Source organism: Triturus cristatus, chromosome 3_2 (assembly GCF_964204655.1).
Source record: "Triturus cristatus chromosome 3_2, aTriCri1.1, whole genome shotgun sequence".
Lineage (NCBI taxonomy): Eukaryota > Metazoa > Chordata > Amphibia > Caudata > Salamandridae > Triturus > Triturus cristatus.
Window position 1 is genome coordinate 799,508,740 of NC_140584.1, and position 26,212 is coordinate 799,534,951.

General features: G+C 44.2%; 1 protein-coding gene and 1 long non-coding RNA gene across 5 annotated transcripts in view; one reads left to right on the plus strand and one right to left on the minus strand.

Annotated features, from left to right (window-relative positions):
• The window catches only part of LOC146858173 (uncharacterized), a 44,221-nt gene extending 28,276 nt beyond the window's left edge, over nt 1-15,945 (plus strand). For all 4 annotated transcript variants that reach the window (XR_014979996.1, XR_014979997.1, XR_014979998.1 and 1 more), the window contains 2 exons: nt 10,634-10,753; nt 15,272-15,945. This is a non-coding gene — a long non-coding RNA (uncharacterized LOC146858173). The remainder of the gene's footprint in view (nt 1-10,633; nt 10,754-15,271) is intronic.
• The window catches only part of PARD3B (par-3 family cell polarity regulator beta), a 2,086,630-nt gene that overhangs the window by 1,965,992 nt on the left and 94,426 nt on the right, over nt 1-26,212 (minus strand). The gene's annotated exons all lie outside the window — the stretch shown is intronic.

Here is a 26,212-nt window from a genome sequence, read left to right on the forward strand (position 1 = left end):
ACTACTGGAGAGGCTTGGACTACACAGAGCCGGCACTTCAAGAAATGGCAGCTGGTTATTGCTTTGACAAATTAAAGTTGATCTTATTTTTGGTTATGAATCATATGGTCTAATTTGCTCAGTAAAACCGTGGTAATGCATTTATCACTAGTGATAACATAGCTACGGACTGTATTCTTGAAGGACAGGTTTTGGTTTTACAACTCTCCACAAGCTTCTAAAGCATCAATACAAATGGCAAAATGAAAGCCTCACAGAAGACCACTCATCCAATGGCAACAACAAAGAAAGACACAAGGCAAGCAAGGTTTAAAGTTAGGGGGAGGGCCTGTAGGTTTTATTGTAGGATTCCCACTTTTGATGTCTGTATTCTGGAAGAACCATCTAATAGCTTGCACCATCCACAATAGTTAAATTATTACATAGAAATATGGGAGTGGTTAAAGATGGCCCTTTATCTGAAAACACACAATTCCAAATGTTAAATGGTACTTCAGGTATTGAGCTTAACTTGTTATTATTGCACAGTTGTATTTTTTGTTGTTGTTTAGTAGCCCAAAATGAATTTGTACAACACTACAAGAACAGTGAGGATGGTGGTCTCCCTTTGAAATAAGAAGTCTAATGAAAAACACCTAAGAGCTGAACGTTTCGTAGATAATATATTGAAGGGATTCCTGAGCCCAACAGAAAACAACAGAAATGGTGCTCGTTAGCATTAAAAACCACCAAATTCCCCAAACAGTGTTTGTTAAGAAGTTGTCCGATCCAAAAGACAGGATTATCTAAATATTTTAGACAACAAAAGTTGAATCTAAATTATAAAAGCACTGCAAACTGAACTGGGCAGTACAACTAACAGAGAAAACCTACAGAAGACATTCAGAGCGAGAGAACATGGCCTTTCCAGCTTGAAATGATTCAAGTGGTAATGTTGGCTGTCCAACAGTAAAGGCTTGGCCTACATTAAGAAGTCGGGGATGGCCTACAGAGATACATAATGGAATTTTGGGAGTGCTTCGTATGCTTTTTCCCCATTAGGCTCCTAAAGGTTTCTACCAATCCCATTACAGCACAATCCAAACAACACCACACTGCATCAATGTAATGACAGCTCTACTGAAAACACTGAACTAAAGAGACTGATATTTTATTCTTCAAGCAGAGATGCAAATGCAAAACCCAAAAAGGAAAAAGCAATCAGACAAATTCAATACCTGCGTCGGTTTTTGGTCAATTATCAATTTAGTTTCCCTTCCATTGATCTTTTAATAGTTTTAAATGACGGGATAAGTCTTCAACTTGTAACACAATGCTCGGTTATCTGGGAGTCCAGTACAAGTCTATAATTGCAATGAACTACAAGTTAATTGGTAATACCTTCAGAAATGATGCCAAAGGTGGAAATCACCGAGATCCCTAATGTGTTTCTACTTTGAAAACAACATTAGTAACACAACCAATGAATAGCCAAAATATAATGCAGTTAGTTTGAATTGCATCATCAAAATAGCACCGTGCCTCACGGTGGCATGAAATATATCAATAGGCAAGATGGTAGCACTTTTGCATTGTCAATTTATTACCTGTTAATCATTATGCGTTATTCAAACTTCGCAGGCGGGGACTTTACCTGGTTGCTGCTGGTCATCGCACCTGGCGCCTCTTCCCGGCTCCTCCCCCTGATTATGTCCCCTTGATAACGCCTCATGGCCCCCGCTTCGCGGGTGCCGTTCACAGGCGCGGACTTTACCTGGTTGCTGCTGTGGAGCTTTCCATCGTCGGAGGGACATCGGGGACATCGGGACCCTTGTGACTTTTACCCAGAGAAGGCTGACTCCCGCGGCTGGGACTGCGAGGCCCAGGGTGCTCTTGGTCATCGCACCTGGCGCCTCTTCCCGGCTCCTCCCCCTGATTATCTCCCCTTGAGAACGCCTCACGGCCCCCGCTTCGCGGGGGCCGTTCGCAGGCGCGGACTTTACCTGGTTGCTGCTGTGGAGCTTTCCATCGTCGGAGGGACATCGGGGACATCGGGACCCTTGTGACTTTTACCCAGAGAAGGCTGACTCCCGCGGCTGGGACTGCGAGGCCCAGGGTGCTCTTGGTCATCGCACCTTGTGCCTCTTCCCGGCTCCTCCCCCTGATTATCTCCCCTTGATAACGCCTCCCGGCCCCCGCTTCGCGGGACCCGTTCGCAGGCGCGGACTTTACCTGGTTGCTGCTGTGGAGCTTTCCATCGTCGGAGGGACATCGGGGACATCGGGACCCTTGTGACTTTTACCCAGAGAAGGCTGACTCCCGCGGCTGGGACTGCGAGGCCCAGGGTGCTCTTGGTCATCGCACCTTGTGCCTCTTCCCGGCTCCTCCCCCTGATTATCTCCCCTTGATAACGCCTCACGGCCCCCGCTTCGCGGGAGCCGTTCGCAGGCGCGGACTTTACCTGGTTGCTGCTGTGGAGCTTTCCATCGTCGGAGGGACATCGAGGACATCGGGACCCTTGTGACTTTTACCCAGAGAAGGCTGACTCCCGCGGCTCGGACTGCGAGGCCCAGGGTGCTCTTGGTCATCGCACCTTGTGCCTCTTCCCGGCTCCTCCCCCTGATTATCTCCCCTTGATAACGCCTCCCGGCCCCCGCTTCGCGGGACCCGTTCGCAGGCGCGGACTTTACCTGGTTGCTGCTGTGGAGCTTTCCATCGTCGGAGGGACATCGGGGACATCGGGACCCTTGTGACTTTTACCCAGAGAAGGCTGACTCCCGCGGCTGGGACTGCGAGGGTCAGGGTGCTCTTGGTCATCGCACCTGTAGCCTCTTCCCGGCTCCTCCCCTCTCTTCAATTTAAGTCACGCCTACTACCGCGATAGCGGGACGCGTGCGGGTCGTAGTCCGGGGCTAAGACCGGGCAAAGAGCGGGCCGTTTGAGGCCGTTCGAGAACGGGCGAGCCAGGCCCAGGGCCCCATTACTGTTATTGATTGTTTTTACTAAGGGGCCTCCAAGGCTCTTTGCCTGACCTGACCGCACCCATGTCTGCCAGGGAAACTAGAAGCAAATCTGCCCTCGCTGCCGGAGCTGCCTCTGGCACTTTAGATATGTACTTCGCCAAGGCGGGCTCTCTGCTCATCGATGAGATTAATGTCCTGGAAAGACGCATCTCCCAGGAGATTGACTGGGTAAGAAGATCCTCATTGGGTCCCCTTGCTCAGGCTCTATCTCCACCTCATGCGCAGGATTCTAATGTAGCTTCTGTTGCTCCAGATTCTGGCATCCCTGAGCCAGTTATCCCACCTATTTTTGACATCGACTCTGATATTTCAGCTTCAACTGAACTTAGTCTCCCCTCCCTTCCACCACCAAGGCCCCCTCTAACCCTAGAACAGACTAACACTCACTGTAGCAATCCCCCAATTAAACCATCCGGTCAGGGAGAGCGAGAGGGCGCAATCTCGAAGAGGAAAAGAAATGTACAAAATAATAAAGGGCAAAAGTCCAAGATCTCGAAGCCCAACATGAGGATCGCACCTAATCAATCAAGTTTAACCAAAACAGGGTCAGATCCCATAGATATATCCGCCCCTATATCTCAGGGACATAATCGTATCTCGTGTGGGGCTGGCCATTTCACTTCTGATCTTAGTTCTTTCCTGAAGAACCTACTTTTGCCACTGATGGATCGCTTGGCTTTAGTGGAAGCTTCTTTAGTGAATCTTCAGAAGAGAATTCAATCACTCTTAGAAATACCCAGACTAGCGAAGCACCATGTAAGCAATCCCCAAATTCCGTGTGAGAAGGAAATCTGTTCTCCGCCCAAGTCCGTTCAGCTAGGCGTCCAAATTGCATCCACCCCGCACATACCTGAACTTTTGCCCACACCTTGTCCTCCTGATTCCAACTCTCGAGGGCCGACATTTGATCCTACACTAGGGACACGAGGTACTGACACTGGCTGTGGCCCAATTCATCTGCCCCCGGAGGCTGCTCCATATATTGTTGTTTTAACTGGTATTCCGGAACTCCGCCCTTTTGCCAAGGAGCCAGTGGATGCCCTGAAAAACAAGGTCATCCACTGGCTCTCTCAAAACAGACCTCTACCCCAGGGTATTCATAGCGAGGTTCTAATGGTGAGGAGGGTGCCATGGTTGGGGACTACCACCAAACTTACTAAGGGAGACTGTGTACTGATCAACTTCCGTGATCCACGGACGGTGGCACATATTTGTAACTGGCCCCACAACACCCAGGGATCCCTGATCCAACCCCAGCCTCTTACATTTTTCTATCCGAATATACTGTTGGCCCAGGAGCAAGAACGATGGACACTGGTTGGCAGGGGAGGGAAGCGGGGCGGCCCAGGGTTTAGTAGGGACTTCTCTTCTGTCGTCCCCCCATGTTACGACTACCCACGTACATACAACAGGTTTAGCCCTCTAGACATGGTGGATTGACCACCCACTCGGGGGGTGGTGCAGCCTCGCATCAGATTTTTCCCATCTCCCCCCTGCCTTTTGATATTTTAATCGCACAGGAGCACCATTTTAATCTCCAAAATGCAGATGGTCGAGAGGGGACTACCTATTCTCCGCCCACCTTGGTTATGGGTAGCAATGCTCAAATCCCTAGTTTGTCTTCTGATCTGCATCTGGAGCCATGTCCAGACCAGCCATGCAGCCCAGAATCTCAAAACGTGACGGCTGCTCTGTTTCCCCTAAAGATTCTATCCTGGAATGTTGCGGAGCTAGCCAACAAATGGTCCAACCCGGCCTGGAGCTCCTTTATAGGGGGCAAAGATATCTGCCTCCTCCAGGAGACCTGGGCAAGAGAAGAGGTCCCACAATCCGGCTTCGCCACATTCTCAGTACATGCGACCTGGGGAGGGAGGGGCCGCCCGTCCGGCGGTCTAGCCATTTGGGTGGCTATAGATCTGGGCTGTAAGGCCACTATTTTTCCAACCGATTCAGAAGACATTCTAGCTGTATTGCTGGAATGGCCTAACTCCCATAATCTGCTCCTGGTCAATATTTATGCACGGCCAGTGAGCATCGCACAGGAATCGCCCACTATTGCAAAATTAGCGACGGTCTTGGAAACAATTCCCGAGGACATCCCCTTTATCATTGGTGGCGATTTAAATTGTCATTACGAGCCACTTCCAGGCATATTAGAGGGGCTGTCCTCGGAAGATCTCCTGTGGTCCATTCCCCCTACGCAGGCTCCGGCCGTAAGAGCTTGCTCCCCTTTAGTTTTACAAATTACTTCTCTGTCCCTGAAATTTGGCCTTAGAGCTTGTAATGGTAGGCTAAAGTCGGATATCCCTTCTAGTTGTACATTTAACCGAAAGGGCTGCGGATCTCGCATAGACTATGTCATGGTCCCCCTCTCTTCATGGACACGCGCAAGGGACTTTAGTGTTCTATCTAGACAGGATAGTGATCATAACGCCCTCGAACTAGTCTATGACCATCCAGGACTGGACTCGAGAGGTACTCTGGGGACTGCAGAGGAGAACCTCTTGGCTCTCGCCAATAACAGGCGTAGAGTTAAATGGGAACATCTAGTCTCACACCAAGAGAAGGTCCCTCTACTTTACGCACAGGTCATTCCTATTTTTGAAAAGCTTGAGGCACTTAGAATTGAAGGAGTTCCCCAGACCATTTTTATGCAACTTGGGCAGATCCATGAACATCAGTGCCTAACCCAAAAAATAAACAGTCATGGTAGGAAAAGCCCCCTCCCCTTGTGGTACAATAAAGCTTGCCGAAAGGCAAAAACCGACCTCTTACTTTCCATTAAAATGGGCAAGGACAAAGAGGATATTAGGGCAAGAAGAGTAGCTTATAAAACCCTAATTACTAATGCCAAAGGGGAATGGGAGCATGATAAGTGGGAAAGATTGACTACCTTCTTAGCCAGAGCTGACTCGCACAAATTTTGGTGCTGTGTCAACTCTGGCCTAGAGGAACTGGCCCCGGCCACACTTTCCAATATTTCACCAAAAGTCTGGCAAGACCATTATCAGTCCCTTTACCAATCGCCACAGGATGCCCTAAATAGTACCATCTCCATTTTAGATCAAGAAGGGCTGGTGGTCCCTCTTAAAGTCGATGAGGTGCGTGTGGCTGTAGCTGCCCTGGCATTCGGGAAGGCACCTGGGTTGGATGGCATCCCAGGTGACCTATTTAAACAGGAGCCGGATGTTTGGGCACCCTATCTTACGATCCTTTTTAATTCCATCCTCGAAGGCATGGCTATCCCTGGTACTTGGCTGGGCGCAGAGATTGTCCCAATCTTTAAGAAGGGTTCGCCTCTGCTCCCGGCCAACTACAGACCTATTAGCTTAATCGACGTCTCCCAGAAGATCTTTGGTAGACTCATTCTGAATCGCCTTCAGGACTGGATCAAAGCTAACAAGATTATGAGCCCATACCAGGCAGGGTTCCAAAGGGGGATCTCGACAACTGACCAAATTTTCCGTTTGCACCTTAATTACTGGAAAACGGTCCTTCTTGAGGGTGGCAGTTTATTCACGATTTTCGTGGATTTACGGGCCGCCTTTGATTTGGTCCCAAGGGACAAGCTGTGGGCAGTCCTAATGGACCTAGGGGTCCCGGCTGACATATTATCAATTTTGAAGAGACTCCACCATGGAAATTTTGCCAGGGTCAGGTGTGGTAGGGACGGCTCCCTGTCTGATGCTTTCCCCGTTGACAGGGGGGTCCGTCAGGGGTGCGTTCTCGCACCCACTCTCTTTTGCCTCTGTCAACGGGGTCATTAGTTTCCTCAACCAGCTGAGTAACACCGACGCTCCCAAGCTTGATGGCAGCATGGTTCCCGCAATTATGTTTGCGGATGATACCCTGCTGCTCTCTAAATCTCCCATGGGTCTCCAGAGAGTCCTGGATGGGTTTGTGCGTTTTTGTACAGACCGTGGATTGGAGATCAATGCCACAAAAACGAAATATATGATCTTCAATCCACCCTCCAGAACTCGAGCACCGCCCTCTATTGGAACAGTCAGGCTAGAACGGGTATTAACTTTTGAATACCTAGGGGTGGTCCTAAGCCAGTCCATGTCGTGGGACCCCCACTTGTCCAAGATGAATATGAAGCTTGTCCAGCTTGTGGGGGGCATTGCAAGGATGGCGAGGGGTATGACGTATAGGCCGTTTGCGCCCCGCTTGCAGATCTATAAAACCCAAGCAAGAGCATCGGTGATATATGGAGCTGAATTATGGGGTCACACCTTGGGGCAGAAACTCCAGACAACGGAGAATGATTTTCTCAGACGGTTGACCGCATTACCAACTAGTACTCCACTTATGCCGCTCAGACTGGACCTGGGCCTGAGACCGATTTCAGAGGTCCTCGGTCTCAAACCCCTGACCTTTTGGCGTAAAATCTGGTCGTCTCAGGAACTCTGGAAATATAGAGCCGAACTGGTGGAGATTCTCCGTCTGTGCAAAAGTACTTCAATACCATGGTTCACTTACATCAAACGTACCTGCGAAGCACTTGGTAGACCAGAACTGTGGTCATATCCAGCACAGGCGTGCCCAAAGATTTCACGAGAGTCTCTTTCCAAGGCCTACTATGAGTATCACCTGAGTCTCTCCATTTCAAGCGCCCGCGAGGGCTCCCAAACAGCATACTTCCTGGGTTTTAAAGATACATTCTATCTAGAGCTTATTTATGATGATATGGGTCCCCCCCTAACGAGGAAACTATTTATGCAATGGCGATACAACACACTGCCATTAAGGGCCTATACAGCACGCTGGGCACATACAAATCATTCTGCTCAATGCCCCATATGTTTACTCCCTGAGGAAACGGATCTCCACATCATATTTTTCTGCCCGACCTACCGCAGAGCAAGGAACTATTGGCTTCGGCCCCTTCTTAAAAACATGGGTTTCAGCCAATGTGCTCCTGCTTTTAGAATATTGAAAACGGACCTCTCCCCTCCAGTAGTTTTTGCAGTGGCAACATTTTTAACATCTATGTGGTTTACCCGCATGCGATACATCAAGTCTTTATAGACGAGTTTAATGCTGATGATTTTAAAATTGTATCAATGTAAATTTTATTGTTTATATTGTTTTGTAATGATGTACAGTGTTTCTTTTATGGCCCTGGCGGCCGAAATAAAGATTTGATGATGATATTCAAACTTCAGCAGAGAAATGTGGCAACCAAAATCATGTGTTATTATTGAAAGGAGAGGTTGTCTTTAAAGCTACCCTTTCCACATGACTGGATACGGAAATGAGGACTGTGCCAAGAGTGAAACAGATTTCAAAGTAAATAAATAAATAAAAATACCAAGCTAAACAAGGAAAATGGCAGGGGCCAAGTGGGTGGAGTGCTATATATTTAGGCTAGCAACACTGATGTAATTGACTGAGGTACACATTTATTGTATTGGTATTTAGGTATTGTCACCAAGTCCATGTCATTCAATCATCCAGAGGATGTTTTCTGCTCATTCTATGAGACTGAATGTGGCAACCATGTTCGTTAGGACACATGAATCCAATGGGGTCTGAGGCAATATGTTAAGGTTGCAGAGACCGTGGCATCAGAAGTCACAAAGGGGCTTTGGGGAGGGATGAGCATGTGAATAACAGAGTCTTTACATATATCCTGGACCTGTATTTTCTTAAACATCCAACAATGAGGGGCGTGGCTTGGCGCCCGAGTGAATGGTGGCACCCGGGTGAGACTCCGTGGTCCGTCGAGAAGACTCGATGTTTTGAGGCCAGCTGCTGCCAGTCTGAAACCATACACAGGCTTCTAAAGGTTTCGGGAATGTTTTCCAGCCCCTGCGAATTCTTGTGGCAGAATATGAACATGAGTTATCTGACGGTCCTGCATTTAGCCCGACCGCCATTTTGAAATATACGAGCGAGCACGTGTCGCTTCACAATGGTGTTGGAAGCTCATATTTACCCGCCTAAGTTATTTTGCCCTCTACCAAAATCACACCACTGCTAACAGGCAGCTTTTTATGAGGAAATTTGTGGCTTTTTTTTTCTTCTCTCTTTTGTCATTTCTCCACATTTTTGCATCTCATGTATGCAGCATTCAGTTTGGTGACGTCTTCATCCATTCACACCACGTCCTCAGGAAGCAGCACCTTTCTACCACGGTATTGTTCTCTATTTTCAGCACTTATTTCTTAAAGGGATGTTACGGACAAGCTCCTAACAAATAATTTTTGTGGTGTTTCATTTAATTATCTGCTATCTCTTTGAAATACTAGAAATACTAGTCTCAACGACCCCCTTTTTTGCATTTGGCATATTAGCGCTTTGCGGTTGGCATGATAACTGGCAACCAAAGGCTGTACTGACTAGCAGAGTCATTCCTGCTTCGCTGTGACAGCGCTTTTCTTGCGCTACATGCGTTGTCTGTTGTATTTAGTTCCTGGTACATTACATTAGCACTGTCTTGGAGTATGCTAACTGCGTTTTATAGGTAGAACAAAAATACCCCGCCCATCTTTCTCCAAACCAAAACGCATCTTTATAAAGAACTCAAAGATTTTTTCTGAATTTTCTAAACTGGAGGATTCTTTAGCTTCATCTGCTCAAAACCTGGATACAACAATGGAGCTTTCCCCTACTGCTTCAGGGAAATCCAATATTAAACGCTTGAAAAGGGATCCTCCGTCGCCGCCTAAATCATCATCACCAGTGTCAATGGAGCTACTGTTGGAGGAAATTAGAGCTTTGCGTCCATTTATGGAAGAGACTAACACTAAACTACAAGTATTAACAGACAACTGGTCTCAACTTGAAGCAAGGGTTTCATCAGTTGAACATAATGTTTCCTCTTTCAAAGAGACTTGTACCACTGTCTCTCATCTTCACTTCAGAAGCAGGTCGAGGATTTGGAAAATCGTAGTAGACGTAATAATCTAGGCATTTACGGCCTGGGAGAAGGGCTCCAAGGGTCAGACTCTTGCTTTTTTCAAATCCTTCATCCCTAAGTTGCTCCATATGCCAGAGAGAACGTCACTCAATATTCAGCGAGCCCATCAGCTTGGTCGTCTTTGAGCTCACACTACGCCTCCATCAAGACCAAGAGGAGTCATCCTGTACTTTCTCGAGTACACAGATTTGTTAAAGGTTCTCTCAGCCGTCAGAGCCTCTTCCAAAATCACATGGTCAGGCTCTTCCTTGTATTTTGCGCAAGATTATGCTAAAGCTACCGCTAACCGACGCGAAGCTTTTTTGAATATGCGAGCTGACTTACGCTCAATAGGTGCCAGATATGGACTTTTTCATCCTTGCCTCTTCAAAGTCACATACAACAATAGAACAACTACATATGAAGATCCTCTGCCGCTACAAAGCTTCATCAACTCATGTAAACCGACCGACATGGGTTCCTCTGGTCTTGTACCTTCTACTTAAAGACTGCCATATTTCTCTTTTGAAATACTGTTTGAGTTCTCTCCCCCTCATTTCGCTGTTTGGCAGTTTAAATGTCGCTTTCTCCTGTTATTGGCATATTTGAAGATGCGCACCCTTATATTTTTCTTGTTTGGGTTCTCATTTATTAATGTTCTTATTTATTACTGTTTGAACTGGTTTATATAAACTATTCTAATATTTATTTTGCTTTGTTGCCACAGATCTCCTACCCTTGTTTTCTGATGTCTTCCCGGCCCTCCGCCTCGCTGACCCCTGGATGTATCATCCATTCCATGTGGTTCCACCCCCTCTCCGCCTTCATCTGGTCTCTCCTTTTGTAGGTATGTTTTCCTCCTATAGTTTTGTCATTTTTGTTTTCGTATTTTTCTTGTTTTTCTCCCCTTTATGCATTCTTTTTACTCTCTTTTCCGGTATTGTTATGTTTTTCTTTTCCCGTGCAATTCCTCCTGTTATTCCTCCTGATCTATTTGTTCCTTATTTCAAGGTGGCTATTTTTCAACTTTTCTTGTTGTCTACCTCTCTTATTTCACAACCACTTTCTTATTTTGTTCATTCGCGTCATACTTCCAGCTATACGTCCTTCTGTTTTTCAGCTCTTCCTTATAATACTGTCCATCTCTTTTCATCGTTTTCTATTTTCTTTCCCTCTTGCACTTGGGTCCTGGTAACTACACTCACGATCTTGTTTTCTCTCCTCGTCTTCTCGGACCCTCGCTTTCAATTGATTTGTTGTTATTCATGCTCTTCTTTTCTGTCTTCTGTCCTCTTACTTTACTATGCCGCTGAAATTAGTGTCCTGGAATGTTAGAGGGCTGAATTCCCCCATAAAACGACAATGAGTTCTAACCCACTTAGCTAAGTTGCATGCCGATATTGTATTTTTGCAGGAGACTCACCTAACGGAGAGTGAGTCATCAAAACTTAAAAGGGGTTGGTAGGAGATGTTTTTTACTCTTATGGTGATGGTAAACGTAATGGTGTCATGATGCTTTGCCATAAATCACTTAATTACAAATTTATATAAAAAGACTCTGATGTAGAAGGTCGCTGGCTTCATGTTAAATTGATGTTGCAGGATGTTCCAGTCTCATTCCTAAATGTCTATGGTCCAACTGGTGGTGATTCCTCTTTTTGGTTCTCAATTGCTCAACAGATTGCCCTCTACAGGGAAGATAATTTTATCCTAGCAGGGGATTGTAATCAGGTTTTTGATCCTTTTATTGATTGAAACTCCAACGTTTCATTTATCCCCAACAAATCACATAAATCTTTCGCCCATGCTATCACACAACATAAACTCTTGGACGCCTGGAGGTTATGTAACCCCACCACCAGAGAGTACACTTTTTAGTCCCCTGTGCATCATTCTCAAACACGCATCGATTACTTTTTCGTTTCTCACCATCTTTCACAAGCACTTTTGAATGCAGAAATAGGACCTATATTGTTATCTGATCATGCCTCAGTTTCCATTGATTTGAACATTCTACCCAAAGTCAATGCGCCCCGAAGATGGAGATTCAATAATTCCCTTCTTTTGGATCCTGCATTCTCTTCCTCGTTTTCTGCCTTTTTTGATGAATACGTTTCCATAAACTGTACTATCTCATTACCTTTGTCAACTATTTGGGATGCCTTTAAGGCTTCAGCGAGGGATTATATTATCAGTTTTGTGGCCAGGAAGCGTAATATTGCACGCAAACGCTCGAAATCCCTCTTTCATGATATTAAGAGTTTGGAGCATTCTTTTATACATCCAACTCAAAAGACATTCTGGATGCCCTTATTAGAGCGAAACTACAATTTAATAGGGAATCAACCGATAGTGCCTCACATTACCTCCTGAAATCTAGTGCAAAATATTATGGTGGGAAAAATAAGGACAGTAAAACTTTAGCTAATAATTTGAAAGTTAAACATAACAAACTCAATATCGATTCTATATTTGATGATAACTCCATCTTAAAATTTAATGATACGGAAATTCTGAATGAATTCGCCCTTTTTTACAAGTCACTGTACGGTTCTGAAGCAAACCCCGCCAACCATATGTTTTCAAATTTCTTTTCAAACATACACAAAACCCAGCAAACCTACCCGATTTGCTGTCCTTGGAAGCAGACATCACACAACAAGAACTTTCGGCCGCACTCCAACTTTAAAAAAAAGATAAAGCACCTGGACCAGATGGTTTCACTGTCGAATTTTATCTTCATTTCTATAAACTATTATTACCTAAATTACATCTTTTGATCAACTCCTTCAATTCTTCGGGGAAATCGGCAGGTCCTTTCTCAGAAGCTCATATATGTCTCATTCCTAAGGATGGCAAAGATCTGAAATATTGTAAGAATTACAGACCCATTTCATTGGTTAATCTAGATTACAAAACATTTTCTAAAGCACTAGCCTTGCGTCTTGACCCTATTTTACCAAATTTACTGGGCAGGGAGCAATCCGGTTTTGTGAAAGGGCGAGTCATCAATGACAATACAAGACTGTTTTTTAATATTTTATCCAAAGCCCCGCATTTTAAACATCCTCTTGCTGCCGTAGCGCTTGACGCGGAGAAAGCATTCGATAGAGTTGAATGGAAATATTTATACTCTCCATTGGTTTGGTTTTAGTCCAAAGTTTATAGCCCTAATCTCGCTTCTTTATTCCAGCCCACGTGCCGCTGTATGTGCTAATGGCCTCATTTCACCATTTTTCGACCTTGGTAGAGGTGTGCGTCAAGGCTGCCCCCTATCTCCTTTTCTCTTTAATTTAGCCCTTGAACCCTTTCTCTCAAGGATCCGTCAAAATACACAAATACATGGCTTTCAGAACCCTGAAACCCATGTTAAACTAGCAGCTTACGCTGATGATATTCTACTTTTTTTTCCGAACCTTAGCGAATCAGTTCCTGCCTTTCTGATGGAAGTTCATTCCTTCTCACTGATTTCAGGGTATAAGCTGAACAGCAATAAGTGTGAAATTTTACCTTTGACTAAATTCACTTTTAAATCCGATTTCGCCCCAACGAATTTTACTTGGAAATCCTCTCATATCAAATATTTAGGTCTGCATTTCACACCTACAATCAAAGACACAGTTACTTTATGTCTGAATAATTGTATTAAAAAACTCTCTGAACTCACTACCAAATGGCACCCACTGTACCTCTCTTGGTGGGGCCGTTTAGACACAATAAAAATGATGCTCTCCCCGTGGTCTTATATATTATCTCCAATATTCCGGTTCCCATCCCTCCAAAATTATTCAAATCGATCAATTCGACATTGTCTTCCTTTCTATGGAACAATAAAAAAGCACGTTCGTTTCTGTCCCCTTTTTCCTTTCAAGAATATATCTCTCTTTTTCCTGAAAACCCCAAGCATTTTCCACTCCCCTATTTAAATTTACTTCCAAACTTCTTTCCCCTCTACTCCCTTTAGTTCCAGACAATCTTGAATCCTTTCTAGCCGCCACCATTTGGCACAACAAAATTTTATTGATAAACAACAGACCCTTTTATTGGAAGTCCTGGAGGCAACATGGACTGATCTTTGTCCATCATTTATTCTCAAACAATGAATTTGTTTCTTTTCATTCGCTTCGTCAGTCTTATAATTTGCATGCTGCTCTGCTTCCTAAGTACCATCTTCTGCGTCGTACGGTGCTTGGAGTATATGCTCAATTAACCAGTGACTCCAGTAATTCACATATTGCTGATGCACCTACTGACCTGTCCATTCTTTTACGTATTAAACCTAAAGCCTCTGCTCTGTACGCCCTTTTCCAATCAAGAGGTATCTCAAGACAAAAATCCACAACTGAATCCGCCTGGGAACGAGACTTTAATGCAGTATGGTCCCTACCACTGTGGAATAAGATCTGGACTAAAATACGCAAAACCTCCAGAACAGCCAGTTTAACACAAACACTGTTTTACATCTACAATAGGCTCTTACTTTCTCCTCACATTTTAAATAAAAGATTTCCCACTGTACAAGGCACTTGTTGGAGATGCACATCCTCTGATGCTGATCTGTTCCATATGCTTTTTTCATGTCCCCTTGTACATAATTTCTGGAAAAAGGTCTGGTCTCAAATTAACTTAATTGTTGGTACCAGTATTCCGTTCTCTGTTAAAGACATTTTCTTGGGAAGTCTCTTACCAGTTTGGGATAAATGCGAACTTAATGTTAGAATTGTTGATTTACTAACAGCAGTTGCTTTTCAGCAGATAACAAGGAACTGGAAAGACTTAACAAAGATTTCGTATAAGGCTTGGTGGTATGATATATGCTATCATCACAGACTGGATACTTTTCTTTTATTCCCTTTAAAAATGGCCATGAAGCGAATTCAGTTATGGTGACCTGCCACAAGATTTTTTGATAAATGTGCTTTGAAACACCTTCTGCCTAGGCCATCTCAGCAAGAAGTGCTTAAACCCCCATGACTCTTTTGGATGTTTTTCTAGTTTAAAAAAAAAAACAAATTAAATATGGTTTGCGTTATACCTGACCTTCTTTTCGTTCTGGTTCTTTAAGTTCCCTTTTCACTTGTATTTGTATGCTGGAATACTTATGTGATATAGTGTTTTACGATCAATAATCTATATTGTATATTGCCACCTCTTTACTTTTACCTTTAATAAAGTTTGTTTCTGAACTGAAAAAAACATACTACAATTTAATAAATGAGCGAGTGTAAACTGATGTAGCAGATCTCATGTTGGCTGGTCTTAATATGATAAACATTAACATAAATCTCCACCATTTTGTTTCAGATTTTTCTAAAATCCTCCACAGATCTGTTCTATGTCTATAATGTCTATTTTCTTCCTGCAGAAAATTGGGGAGCAAATCTGATTGTCAGACTGGTTGGACTGCCTCTAGAAATTACCCTGAACACCACAAGACCTAAGCAGTAATCTACTATGAGAGATTGTTTCCAATTCAGTAAGAAGCCAGAAAATATCTTCAACCTGGTCCAATGTCCACTCCTTCTACAGGCCCCAACATAAACCACTTCCTGAACTGTGGACTTCTTTCTAGCTTCAAATTCCACTCAATATGCCATCTGATTTTTTGACAGGTGGTCAAACTGAACAAGATCCAAGAGGCACAATGTGCCTATACTTTTTTCCGGTTAAGAACAACAGTTCCCCTACTTTTTGTGAAAATACAGCCATCCCGGGATGGTTAAATCCCAAAGTTGAAATGCTTAAACTGACGTGTAAGGCAGGGAGTTTCCTGTGCTGTAAAACTGAGGGAAACTGAGGGAGGGGCAGACAGCTAAACAAGCGTTTCTGCCAGGGAGCCTGCATGCCCGAAAGAAATGTAAATGGCACAACTGGTTAATCTGCAAATGTAAAGGTGATTGGAAGCCGTGTTGGCTTTAATTGATGAATCACTTGAAGCTTCCTGTTGGCACAGATTTATTCTTTCGAGTGGAATTGTAAGGGAGTTACCAGCTGAAAGGTAAAGTGTGTGCTTTTAAAGGACAGCTATAAATAAATAAATAGCACTATGTACAGTCTGGGCATTACTGAAATCTTTATATGTTTCATCTTAAACGTTTTTACAAATGTGCGCCAAAGTTATACTGTGTGTAATGCAAGTTTAAAATAATGACTTACATATTCACAGTGCTTTCTGTCACAGACTGGGACCTCGTAGCACTAAACATACAAAAGTCTGCACCAACCGAGATTAAATTCTGTGGTTTTCTGGGTACAGTCCTCTGCAGTGCACTGACTAATGGAGGTTTCATGATGTACAATAGTGCATTTTCCATGATTAACTTAACGTGCTTTCATTTTTCATTTAAATTGTGCGTTATTTTATATTCAATAACCTGAAGGTGAAACCCCCAAAGAAGATACAGAATATTTTATTTTAGCTATGCCCTTGATCCTGCCCCACGCTATCTCACCCTGCATCACAGCAGCACATGTGCACAGCCTCACAGTTCCAATCCTTTTTTTTATGCACTTCGGCCACTGTTGACTCATCCCTAGGTGTGAATTACAGCATAAATATCTCTCATGTTTGCAAGCAGTTGCCAAGAGCAGTTTTCAAGAAATGACAACAATACACATGCCAATGACAATAAATGTACCGATTACGTCGCTTCAAATGGTAGAAGAGAAAACATGCCTTGGAATTTGTCTAGCACTATAATCGGAAGTGTAGTGTGTCACTGCTGTTAAAAAGCAAACGGTGAGAAATTATTATGATGGGCAAAAGCTAGTAACAGATGAACATAAACAGTAATTGTCATCAGCTTGTTGTGACACTTCTATTACACAGACAATGCTGCTGCGTCAATATCCCCGTGGTGTGGGGAGATGACAGACAGCAGAAAGTGCTACTGAGCAAAGAAATGCACTCACAACAATTTACCACCAGAAATGCTGCTATTGTATTTACCAATTACTGACAATGCATTTGATCCGATAAGTTAAGTACAAATTATTTTTGTCAGCTATCTCTCCGGAGACTTTATTACACGCTGCACAAGTGTTGGAGCTGAAGAGCTCCAGTGTCATATAACCAGCACGTCTCAATCCACAGTGACATGCTGTCACCCTCGGGGATACAAATTCAGAGCGGAATAAGCAGATCTGAAGGTCTGGAAATATGAATGCTGCATAAGTACTAGGCAACATTATTCCTTTTTTCTGGCTATTTTCTTTCAACAACTTAGTCCAAGAACACCTCATGATATGTCCTCCCTGCTGGGAGGCAAAACGAGATGAGGCAGCATGCAATGCAATGATTAGGTTGGTCATTTCCGGTTTCTCGGTGAATAAATGTATTCCTTTAACTGAGAGACGAGAAAGTGCTTCAGTAAAGGCATATAGAGTGAACACTGAAGTATGAACGAATGAGCTGTGTAGAAAGGATTAGAACAATCCGTAAAAGAAGATCCAATTGACAAATAATAGCCAACAGCGTAAAAAGTAAAGAATGGCTTGTCAGCAATGCAGCAGAAAAGGAATGAATCAAATTGATTGAGTTCATCGGAGTCAGTGGTAAATATTCAGGGTGCATTCCACTTCATTTTGACACAAAAGAGATCCCACAGCCGACTAATGTTGAACACATCAATACAAAAATCCCATGAATCAAGAAGCTCTGTGCCAAGCGTCTCCAAGACCTGCTGCAGATAGGTCCTGCTGAGAAGCCCGAGAAGAAACTTTTGAAGAAAGGTGGAGGCGGCACCAGGTATGAAGTCACATGTCCATAAAAGCCATCATATTTCAAAAAAATCCTTTATTCATCTTCCTATAACGATAGGCACACACAGGACAACAGCTGACGCGTTTCGTTCCAGTTAATGGAACTTCATCAGGGTTGGAATAGCGTTACGATTCATTGCCTCCCTTTTGGATTGCGGGTATGGTTTACCACAACCGAAGCGTCAATTGTAACGCTATTCCAACCCTGATGAAGTTCCATTAACTGGAACGAAACGCGTCGGCTGTTGTCCTGTGTGTGCCTATGGTTATAGGAAGATGAATAAAGGATTTTTTTGAAATATGATGGCTTTTATGGACATGTCACTTCATTCCTGGTGCCGCCTCCACTTTTCTTCAAAAATGCATTCCACTTCATTGGTTTTAGCCCATCTTTGGCATCACAGAAAGAAACAAAGATATGGAAATGAGCCTTGGTTGTGCTCCACTAGGAAGAGTCACTCAAGCCCATCACCCTAGCCACATGACCTATGAATTGGAGCACTAGCAACTTCAGAGTGCTTTCAGCTTTGTTGAGCTAAATCAGTGAGGTTCAACTTGTGCTCTGTTTCTCAGTGAGCCATGACTGGGCCGCAAGAGTCATAAATCCATGTTTAAAATGTACATGGATTTCAAAAGTTTGAGCGGTCTACAAATATCCCAAAGATAATGCAATCTGTGTGTGCAAACAGTGTATTTCCATACTTACTTCTCTTCCTATATTGCTATACCCCTGGATTGTCCACAGGGACACCTATCTGCCAGAACATGTCTAGCAGGAAAGTGCATTTTTGGTTTAGCTTTTTCCTGAACAGGAACAATATTTTCGATTTGGAGAAGCTCTTCCCCCTAAAACCAAATACAACAAAAGTATCTTCCCTTCCATATCGCATCCTGGAAAACACCTAATCCTCCTATTTGCAGGAGTAGTGGTATATTCTTATAGAGTGGGAAATTGTTTGCAATATGTTTGTTAACACTCAAATATCCACAGACCTATGACGTGCTTCTAAAATCCCCTGACAATATTCCTTCTTTTCTCCTCTGCCTTTACGTGCTGTAGAAAGAGGAAAGAAAGTCTGTAGCATTTCACAAACAACCTTTAACGAAATCCATTATTTTTCTAGGCTGCAGTTGTTTAGTCACTGCGTGTATTATGTTCAAGCTATCTTGGTGTATAAATCGAAGGAGCATGGCAAGGTGGTGAGAAGATGTTTTTAGGGACTCACTGGGTCCAATCACAATATGCTACAATCACAGATGGAGGCACTTTTTGTGTTGTTAATTGGAAGGAAGCCCAATTCTAGATAAACCTTTAGGGATTGGGTAAATTGGTGCACCGCAGGATGAATGGGAGACAGTGCTGCAAAGAGTGTCTAGGAGGTCTGAAGGAAACTAGTGAAGCGCGATAAATTCCACTCTGCCGGCAGAGTTAGCCGAGTTTTGCCCACTCTGCCTTACACTTGTGATGCGGAGTTCCAGCAAAACTCTGCCAACCCCGCGTGGTGGATTATTTCCTCGCGTGCGGCTCGCCACCATAAAGTTGGGCAAGCGCGAGTGAGAAGTGCAGTCCCTTTGTGTGATTTTCCGGTGCTAGGATGGCACTAGGCACGTTTTTCTCAACATTTCTCAATGATTGAGGGTTATCACGACCGTTCGCAGTGAGAAAACGATCACTCAAGTAATGCTGTGTGAGTAGAAAATCTACTCGGGTGGCAGCAAAGAAGCAGCTTCCTCTGGCAGACTGCATGGTGTTTTTTGAGCTGATTTTGCAACAAGGAAAAAGCTCTCATTACGACGTGCCAATTTCACCCATTCGCAGAACAGTTTTTATGTAACACCACAGAATTCCGCAGTCAAAACCCACAAGTGGTGTTATGTTAAAAAGGTGGGTTTGCATTAGGTCGATTGGGAGAAAGTCAGATTCCTAGGAGGAAATCTGGTAAATGCCACAACCCCAGAAGGATGCACAACAACAAATCTGTGTTTAACTGGCCTAGCAACACTTTGTATATCGACAAATTTTATTTATAGATACATAATAAAGTGGCATTGAATAATGGACAAGTGGTGAGGATAAGGCAGAGGTGGCATAAGGTGCAACAGGATATATCTTGGGAAATCAACTGGCATGTGAATGTGTGAAAAGTTAAATGGAAGGTCTGTGCTCAATCTTCGAAGCAAGAAGCAAAGAGTTAAAGGTCTTGGTTACAATGACGAGAGGGACACTGTGAATGACAGGCTTCCACTCAAATTTAAATGTCCCTAAGGCATCTGGATGGAAAGTGTTCAGGTGTCCAAAGAGCTTAACCACTGTGTTCTCCCTCCATGTTGTCACCCTTTCACAGATATTGGTGAAAATCCACTAATTTGCAGTTGAGTATACTACCCAGGTTCACACTCATGTGGATACCCAATCTTGTTTCCTCGTTATAAAAATCATTGCAAGTCTGATCCACAACGCTTTCTTTCATTGATTACATTTGACCTGTCCAGCAGTAACTCCCACCTGACTCAAGAGTAAGATACAAATACTTTAGGAGCTTTGTGAATCCGGTCCTGAATATTTTTGCATAATTCTGCCCCTACTAAAGTTTTTCAATTCTCTTTGGAGTTGATTTTTATCTGTCATAGAAATCTTCTGCACTTTATTTTGACCGGTCATCTTCCTCAAACTCTAAAGTATGGAAACCCACCAACTTTCTCAATTTCTCTGTAAACATTTGGTAACATTGCTTTGCTTCCTCAGGTCATCATGTCCAAAACGTACAAGCAGCCAGTAATTAATTTGAGCTAGCGGTAACCGGTGGAGGCCACCGGCACTCATTTTTGGGGACCAGCACTTATTTTCTTGCATCAGTCATTTACTTAGAGCACGAGAGAGAAAACACACAAAGAAGAAAGACTGAGGAAGGGGAAGACAGGAAAACCATCCCAAGGGAGAAATCAGGAGTCTGCACGAGTAGGATAAAGGAGCAGGGAGTGTCTGTTAGTCGATTAAAGAGGCCTGAGGTGGATTTAAGACTACGCACCCTTAGTAGTCAACGTGCTGACACTTAATTGCACCAGCCACAGGCTTCTGAGCAGAGTTTTGACCACCTGCACTCATTCTTTTACAAATTAAGCACTGCAGGCAGCTCATGTCTTCAACAAGAGCATCAGTTTTCTTAGCACTGAGGATTAGCAAACCAACAATCTCATGCATCTCACATTGATAAGAGTTCTGAGAACAAGGGTGCAAAATAACACATATTTTCCATCTTTGCATAAGTAGTTAACCATAAGTGACCAAGAACTGCTCCAGGCCACAAGTCCTGAAAAAGATAGGAATTTTACATGGTCCATCGGGTAAACTTGTTTTTTTAAAACAAATATATTTTTTATTGAATTAACAGAAAATAATAACAAAATACAGTGCAGTATCATTGATGTCGGACAAGCACAGTGCATTTGTACAATAGCAATCATCACTTTACTTAGGACCACATTTTCTATATCATTACTTATCAACTCCATTGTGTTGTGAACTTTAATCTCCCAAGTGTTCTCTTTCCTGTGGGGTAGAGTCATTGAATGGTGTGCATATCATCCCTCTACATTTGCTCCAGGCTCCCCAGATCTTAGACCATTTTTGCGGGCATCCTCTCCCCTAATATATCACCCTTTCCACCTGCATGCACCAATCCATCTGTGTCTCCCAATCCCTGAATTTGAGTCCGGCAACTCCTTTCCACGTTCTTAATATGTTACGCTTCGCTACCATACATCCGATGGATCACACGTACGCTCGGCTCTCGATAGGTCTGTTGCATCGCAAATGTTAAGAAGGCACCATCTGGGCGAAACCTCCATTGGTTTTTGACAAGTTATCAAACAGTGTCGTTACCTTCCCCCTACATGTCTGGAGAATCAGACACTCCCATCATTGATGTAAATACGTCCCTCTCTGGCCACACCCTCTAGGACACACCGAAGAACCCGGGGCACCCATCTTAACCAGAGCAGAACTTGTCTAGTATGCTCTATGCAGGATTTTCCGTTGAATAAATTTAAAGCGGGATCGAATCACCACCTCCCGGGGGGATGCCAGTGCCTCCTGCCATTCTTCATCGCTTATATCCCCTATGTCCTCCACCCATTTTGCAAGTGTTTTCCCCCCAGTGCCAGGTGTATTATTTAGTATTTTCTTATAATCAGAGAAATTGCCCGTTCTTGGAGGTAATCGTCAAGGAGGCCGAGAGATAAGTCCCTTTGGGTATTGCCCTGCGTAATGCATTGCGGACTTGAAGGTATCTAAAGGTTTCGCCAGCACTCAATTCGTAATCTCGTTGGAGGTCACTAAAGAGGACCACTTTTCCTCCCACCCACATATCGCCCACTCTTGAAAGACCTATCAAGTCCCATTTATGAAATCCTGGGTATTTTTCTAACATCCCCAATCGGCCTGTCTCTAACAAGGGGGTGGCCTGTGTAATCTTATGTTTCCACCCCAAAGCAGTCGTTGCCGCATGCCATAAATTGACTGTAGTTGAGGTTGGTGTGTATCTTGGTATGTTCTTCACCATAAATTGCTCTTGGCAGGGCCGGCTTTTGCATTGGTGGCGCCCGGTGCGAAAGCCTTTCGTTGGCGCCCCCAGAACCTCCTCCACAGATTCCCTCACTGCCACCAAATAACAGTGCCCCTCAACCTTCCATAGCCTATCTTTCACATTTATTTTATTTATAGCACCACTCTCATCGTAATGTAGGTTGTCAGAGTGCTTAACATTACTCAAATGCTATGCAGAGACAGTGAATCATACAAGTGTGTAAATCAATGTATAGGAAATGTTACATTAGACAAAAAGGGCTACAAGGTGTGCCTCCCTGCTGCTGGGCAGTATATTTTAAGAGTGCTTCATCTGGAGAAACACAAACTCAGGATTTAAAACATAATTCAGTGGCTGCTGCAATCTGTACTAATAAGAATGTTTCACTACCCAAATGAACTCTTTTTTAGCAAACTTAGAAAAACAAACGTTGGAGGAAAAAAGTTCCAATCCTTGGTCTTTCAGTTTGCCTGTAGCTCGTAGAAGTATTGTAATGCACGAACTGCAAGTAACAAAATGATATCCATGTCAAACGCAGTAACCCACTGAGCTTTCTGCATAGAATACACATTTATGACCTTCGTGTTTGCGCAGGGTTTCGTTGTGCCTCCCCCAGTGTTCCTTAAATTTGCCTGTCTGTCCCCAAAAATTCAAACATTCCTGGTCATCACTCATCCTCACTAAATTCTGAGCTTAAAGGCTGTTCCATTCCGCATCTTTCTTTTAACACGTGCATGCTGGAAATAGTAGTTTTAGTTCACTTCCACTGAACAAACTGGACTAATGCACCGTTGGAACATGGAGCGCGTTCCTGATAAACATGTTGAGGGCGCGTGTCAGCCAATTATTGGTGGATGCTCCGGTATTTTACATGCACCCATAACAATGGCAAAAATAGACAAAAAAACACAATCATTTGAGAGCAAGTTTGGACATAAAAATACACAAGAGCCTAGGGTAAAATGCTGGTTTGGGGAGCGGGGGATTACTTTTCTCGCACAACATGTAAATGCCATCGGTGCCAAGCAGGAGCCCGGGCTTACCTACGAGTTTCGAAGCTTCAGCAGCAGTTCTACTCTTAGGCAACCTGGCAGAATGAAGTAAGTTCCAGGTACGAAGGTAGCACGGAAACCGACCCATCAGTGACGAATAACTCCCGAAAGCCCCTTGGATACTAAAGCGGAAAGCAGCAGGCCAGCTCTGCACGCTGCACCATTTCCCAGCACGCAGCATGAAAGTTAAATTAAGGAACTGAGGAATTTTGGGCGCCAGTGAACAGTGGCCAGGAATTATGGGTAAACTAAGCTCCCACAATTCCCTTGTTATCTGCTTGCTTCGCATTCCCTTGCACCTCCCAGGACTGGCGGTTAACCTCAGCAGCAGCACCAGACCAGCACTCACTGAATTTACAGTGGGCAGAGACGCCTCGGGGGGATCGTGGGTGGGGGGGTAGTATCAGCCCAAATTTGACAAACTAGCAGATGAACGTTTTCAAAGTACAAATGGGAAAATGTGGCCCATTTGAGTGGGAATGAGCAAAATCCAATCAGGCAACACTGTTCGTGCACGTACTCTGAACTCCCGGAGGAGCGTGCTTTTAAAGTGCATGTCCAAATGGCACCCCTAGAATGTGGCGCCCTGTGCGGTGGCACCGTTCGCACCGCCCTAGAGCCGGTCCTGGCTCTTGGGTAATTACCAGGGGTCATATTGTATCTATCCATCCTATAAGCCGGTTCGGTTCCCGGCCGGTGGACCCAGTGATTTGTGACTACTAGTTGAGAGGCCCAGTAAAAACATTTAATTGCTGGTAGGGCTATTCCTCTATCATACCATCCTTTCATAAGTCTGGTCAATGCTATGCGCGTGCTACCATTGTTCCACAGCAGTGTGCGTACCTCTAATTCTATTGTTTGAAAATATTTGGCAGGGACTAAATACGGTGTATTCTGTAAAGCATAGACAAAGCGGGGCAGTCCCATCATTTATACAAGGCGGCTCTGCCCAGCAGTGTGAGGGGCAGGGTCTTCCAATGCTGCATGTCGTCACGTAAGCGACGTAGAGGAGGAGCAAAGTTTGTTCGTAAAATATAATTGGATCAGTCGTGACATAAATCCCTAAATACCAAAACTGGCTGTAACTTCTTGTCCTAGTTGATAGCGTACTCTGAGTACTTTTGAAAGAGGGTGAATATATGTAATATTCTATGAATTGAAAAATATAGTCTGGCCAAATAGAGCAAGATATCATCTGCATAGAGGGAGATTCTATCCACCAATTCTGCCATCCAGTTAATTCCTCGGATGAGAGGATCTCCCCTAATCCAGAATGGCAGAGGTTCGAGAACCAGTGCGAAAGTCAAGGGAGAAAGTGGACAGCCCTGCCTCGTCCCCTTCTGTAATGTAAACGCTGTTGATCACTCACCATTTACCATGACTCTGGCCAGAGGTTCTGAGTAAAGAAGCCGTACCCAGGATAGAAATCTCTCGCCAAACCCAAATCATTCAAGAGTGGCAAATAAAAAGGGCCATTCGATCATGTCGAATGCCATTTTCGCGTCGAGACATTATCACTGCCTCCTCTCTGATCGTCTCTGCCCTGCACAGGGCACCGTGAAGTCACCGCAGGTTAAGAGCTGTATTCCTGCCCGGCATAAAACCAGATTGATCGGGGTAGACCAGCTTGTGGAGCAGGGGTGACAAACGCGTATCTTGGCTAGTATTTTGACTTCCGGGTCTAGGAGGGAGATGGGCCTTTACAAACCACATTTTTCGAGGGGGCCTCCCTTTTTTGTGTATTACCACGATATTGGCCATTCTCTGTGCTTCGGGCAGGATACCATTTATTACACTTTCTTCATACATTTTGATGAGATATAGGGCAATTGTGAATGCATTTATTTTATAAAGTTCAATTGGGAGACCACCCGGATCCATAGCCTTGACTGATTGAAAAGCACCTATTGCCTTGGTTACCTCTTCACTCGTCAAGGGTGAATCTAACTCCTCGACATCTGTGTCCTCAAGAACAGGAAGCCTAAGAGTGGCCAACTATTCCTGTGCTTCATTATATGCGGAGGCCCTTGTAGGCGTATAAATCGGTTTAAGGTGGTCTGCAAACGCCTCCGCTACTCTGGTTCTATCTTGTAAGCGTGTACCATCACGGTTCACAATCTCGAACACCCGTCTATTGCCATTTTCTCTCTTGTCCAGCCAAGCTAATAATTTGCCCGCCTTATCACCCATTTCGTATATACGATGTTGCGTGGCGCAGTAAGGGCTTTAGCTGCATCATTGGCGATATCTCTATATATTCTTTTTGCTTCATAAGCAATCTATATTGGGTATCAGGGGCATTCGCTATTAAGTCGCATTCAAGTTGGTTAATTTCACCCTCTATCTCTTGTAGTTGCTTTCTTTTTTCATTTGTATATCTCACAATCGCCGAGACACCCTATCCCCTCACCACCCTGTCCCCTCACCACCGTCTTGTAGGCCTCCTACAACACTATGGCCGATTCTACTGATCCATAATTTTCTTTAAAATAGTTATTGGTGGCCTTGTTGAGTTCCTCCCGTATTGTTGGCATCTTTAAGTAGCAGCGGTTAAGTGCCTTCTCATAACGCGTGAAAAGGGAGTGCCTCCCTACTTTGCTACTATCGGGGAATGGTCCGAAATACCCCTGGGAAGATGTGTCACTGCCCCGAACATAGGGAGTTGGCCGACTCTACTAAAAATATAGTCAATCCTGGACTGGCTCCCATGTACCCCTGAGAGAAAGGTATACTGAAGGGACAGGGGATTGTGAGCTCTCCAAACATCCATCAGCCCCATAGCTCTCAAAAAGTCTGCTCAAATCTTACCAGACGCTTCTCCCTGTCTGGGCAGCTGCCTGTCCAGGTCCCCATTGAGGGCCGCATTAACAATCACCCCCTATCAGCAAGTCACCCTCAGGCAGATTT